This window comes from Frankliniella occidentalis, unplaced genomic scaffold (assembly GCF_000697945.3).
Source record: "Frankliniella occidentalis isolate FOCC.00 unplaced genomic scaffold, Focc_3.1 Scaffold262, whole genome shotgun sequence".
Taxonomy (NCBI): Eukaryota; Metazoa; Arthropoda; class Insecta; order Thysanoptera; family Thripidae; genus Frankliniella; species Frankliniella occidentalis.
The window spans coordinates 299,719-304,397 of record NW_026267388.1 but is presented as its reverse complement, the minus strand read 5'-3'; the positions used below and the strand labels follow the sequence as shown (position 1 = coordinate 304,397).

The 4,679-nt window shown below is 39.9% G+C and overlaps 1 protein-coding gene across 1 annotated transcript in view; it reads left to right on the top strand.

The window, feature by feature from the left end:
- LOC127750798 (uncharacterized) overlaps positions 1 to 4,679 on the top strand; it is a 17,890-nt gene that overhangs the window by 1,124 nt on the left and 12,087 nt on the right. The window lies entirely within an intron of this gene.

The window sequence follows — 4,679 nt, the reverse complement described above, 5'->3', positions numbered from 1 at the left end:
CACAGCAAGTTCACATCAAGATTAATTTGAATTTTAAAGGCATGGAACTGGTTGATCTCCTGAATGGATTTTTAAACTACTATTGATAGCAAGTTGATTAGTGGTCCGGCAAGGAATCATACTAATGCATTGCTACATGCTAGAGGGAAGTCAACTTCTTTTTGTTTGCACACCGAGCCAGACTAGTAGGTTTGAATAAGCCGTAGGTTTGGCAAAGTGAAAGTTCACAGGTTTAATAAAGTTGAAATTATTTAGAATTGTTTCATTTATTTATCAACAATGTTTAAAGTAGAGTTAGTTCAATCAATTTGTACGTTAACGTCCAAGAGTATTGTATGAAGTTCAAGGCGAAGCTCTTGTGATTGTAAATATTTTCTGAGCATTTTTAGGAAGGGTTCTAAAAAGAAGGGAGTAGTGTAGTATTATGGTAACATTAACCTAACCAGGTTACAGCAGAATACCCTCAGTCACGGCCACTAGTGATCACTATGGAGGCGACACCTACACTCAGACCCCTGAACCTTTAATTGATTTTCGATCGCCTTGTTCTTCTTGTTGTTATGCCAAACACTGAATAGATAGAGGCGCGAGCCTTTGACTCGTCGCCATTTTCCACTCATTAGTTCTGCTGTTCACATGATCTTGGCTCTCCCGTAACCCCCAATACTACAATATACTTCAACTACATTTGTCAGAATCAAGTGAACAATGTGTATTCAGCCCTACATTTCCCACGAATGAAAGAGTGAGACTAGTTAAATCTAGACAAGATTTAGAAAGTTTGCCAGACAACTCAACAGATATTTTTGAAAGTGGACTACTTCAACACTATTCAGTAAGACCACATACTTTGGATAATTTAAGCTTATCTGAATTTACTGCCATGTATCGTTAAAGTAAATCAAACTCAGGATCGGGATTGTCTTTACTTGATAAAAGTGGTTACATCTATAAACGCTCAAAACCATTGATAATAAGATTCAGAAACTATACTTATGAGACAGATACAGATCATTATTTGAGAGAACATATCATGCTTTACTTACCATGGCGAAATGTATTAGAAGACATAATACAACAAGATTTGGAAGAAATATTTACAACAAATATTACTCAAATCAAATTAATCAAGAAACAGTTTAATGCTTTCAATGATGATACTTTAAATTTAGCTCTAGAATAAGCAAGCAATAGAGAAGAAGAGGAAGATTGTGAGATGTCAGATCATGATGCAGAACAAACAAGTGAAAGTTTCTCACTTCCATCAAAATTTGATTTCAACGACTATAAATTATTGGATGATGCTACAACTTCAAATAATTTTAATCAACTACCTGACAGTACAGAAGTTACCAAAACCAGATTTGTAGCACCTACAAAATTGCCTGAAGAGCAGTTTCAAGCTATGTTTGAGTTACTAAATCAGGACCAGAGAGATTATGTAATGCATGTTGCTCATCACTTTGAGACATCAGATGAACAAATATTCCACTTTTTAACAGGTGGAGCTGGAGTTGGAAAATCAATGGTTATTAACACCTTATATCAAACACTTTATCGATTATTCAACAGTGACAAATATTGCAATCCTGAACAACCTAAAATAATTTTATGTGCACCCACTGGAAAAGCTGCTTTTAACATAAATGGCCAGACAATTCACTCAGCATTTAAGTTACAACCAAATAATGGAAGTTTAGATGAATTGTCTGCTAGCATGTCCAATACATTAGCTTGTGCCCTAAGTTGCTTGAAATTAATTAAAATAGATGAAATTTCAATGGTAGGCCAACAAATTTTGCAAATGGTAAGCCAGCGTCTACAACATTTAAAGGGAACTAAAAAACCTTTTGGAGGAGTAAGTGTATTAGCTGTTGGTGACTTCTTTCAACTCAATCCAGTTTTTAGAAGATCGCTAATTAATAGTCAGCAGCAAAATCCATACGATGAAATATTCAACAAGAGTTTATGGAGCAACTTTAAAACTTTTCAACTGAAAAAAGTTATGAGACAGAATGAAGTCAATTTCCTAAAGGCTCTTAAACACTTAGCTCGTGGTACTTTGACTGAAAATGACATCAGACTGCTTAAATTAAGAACATTTCGCCAACTTCCACAGGACAGAAGCTTGAAAAACGCTATTCATCTTTTTGCAAGAAATGTTGACGTCAATTCTTACAATCAAGAAGCCATCAAGAAAATTGATAATCCTCAATATATATGTACAGCTTCAGATGTCTTAGAAGGTCACGGATCAGAACTAGCTAAACGTCAGTTGCTATACTCTACTGCAAACAGTAAAATTCAGGATACTGTAGGAATGCCATCCATAGTACAATTTAAAGTAAAAGCAAGACACATGATCACATACAATATAGACACTGAAGATGGTCTATGTAATGGCGCCACCGGAAAACTCAAGAAAATTTCGGATTTCGGACAAAATGAAAAACACGAGAAGAAACCATTAAGAGTATGGATAAAATTTGATGAACAGCATGTGAGAACGCAAGCTAGACACAAGCATAAAGATATAATGAAAGCAAGAAAAATTCCTCAGTCATGGACTCCAATTTATCCTAAAGTAGTAAAAATTAAAACCAGGAAAAATTGCTCTCTCAAAGTAAATAGAATGCAATTTGCTTTAACATTAGCTCATGCTATCACAATTCCTAAGAGTCAGGGTCAAACTATGAAACAAGTAGTGGTACATCTTTCAAACAGAATGACTAAACAACTATTGTATGTGGCTTGTTCAAGAGCAACTACCATTGATGGATTATACATCATTGGCAATTTTATACCTACAAAACCATTGCAACAAAATGACCACATGTCACTAGAGATGACTCGATGGAAAACAAACTCCATTATACCTGTCTTTAGCAATATGAAATCGTCTGATATGTATATAGCCATGTATCACAACGTGCAATCTCTACCAAAGCATCAGAAACTGATCATCAATGATAAGAACTTCACAGCTTCAGGATTATTATTTTTTGGAGAGATCTGAATGAGTTCTCATGATCAAATAGATATTCCACATTTTAAGCTACAACAGAAAATTGATTCTGGCCATGCAAGAAAACCAAGTGGAGTATGTGTATATGTAAACAATAACATATGTAACTTAGTTTCTGCTTCTAGATGTTTTACTATCAAACACACTAAAAACAAGATAGAAACCAGTTGGGTGAAAATTAGAAATTACACTTATTGTGGTTTGTATGCTAAACCAGGCACTTCAATTGAAACATAGAAGACCTGGCTGGCTAAAATATTACAAACAGGGAGGTATGGGTCGCTGGAGTGCTGGAGGCTGTGCCCCCGTGGATAGCCACAGTCATTTGTTTGTTTTGATTTTGGGGCGGCTTGGCCTGGCTCGGCTCGACGGATTTGAAAACTGGAAGGTGAAAGGGGCCCTCCCGTGAGAGGTATGGCGGCACGAGTTCCATTGGCTGGAGATACGGTGTGCGAGACAAGGAACACAAACTTCGGGGCGGTTCGCTGCCGTTCATTCGTTGAAAGGCGACCGGCGCGACACGAGGTCCACCCTGGACCTTCATCTTTCTCTGCACGTGCTTACTTGCACTTGACGCGTTATTTTGTCCGTCTCGACGGGAGCTTAAAATAACTTTGAAGTGTTGTATTGAACTCGCTGCATTTTTCAGCGGTGGCAGTTTCTTTTGTACAGGTGAGGATAAAATGTGAAAATTTGATTGAGTTGTGAATGGGCAGGAATGTGAGAAGCACTACAAGAATATGTCAATGATTTATTTATTTTGTTTCTATTTGTTTAGCAGAGGGAACATTAAATTACGACTTATGGCCTATTAAAATATTTGGTAACGGAAGGGCGACACAGCACAGTGCCCTATCAGATTTGACAGCGCCACCGGTCGTCGACTCGCTGCGTCGCGAGAACCGTAGTCTTCGCCCCGACGCAAAAAGATTTGTTCGCTTTTAGATCGTTTTCTGTGCGTCGTGGTGAACTCCACGCGTACAAGCCGCGACCTTTTTAAGTGTCGACGTAGCTCACAAGCGCAACCGATCACAACCGCAACGGCTCACAAGCGCAACCGCAGGGATCCGCCTATTAGACGGCATCGACTGTGGACGAAGCCAGGAGCGGGAGCGGAGCGCGCAGCGAGCCTCTGGACGAGAAATCAACCGAGCCTTTGGTCGCTGTGCACTTCTCGTGTAGAATGCGGTACCTCTCAGACACATTAAAACGTTTTGACACCCGCACTTCGCCCGCGTTGGCGCGGCAGCGATTACTCTTGTGGTAAATGAATAATTATAATTGGTGCTGAAGTGACGTGGAAGTCGGGAAACAAAATCTGCAGATTTTTTGCGCTCGAGTTGTTGACACAAAGCACACCGACTTCCAGCTCACTTCAGCACCATTTATAATTACTTATTTACCCAACGCGGGCGCAGTGCGGGTGTCGAAACGTTTAAAAGGGTCTCAGAGGTACCGCATTCTACACAAGAAGAGCACAGCGACCAAAGGCTCGGTTGATATCTCAACCAGGCTCGCTGCGCGCTCCGCTCCCGCTCTTGGCTTCGTCTACAGTCGATGCCGTCTAACAGGTGGCTCCCCGCGGTTGCGCTTGCGAGCCGTTGCGCTCGCGACCCGTTGCGGTTGCGATCGGTTGCGCTTGTGAGCCCCTCCG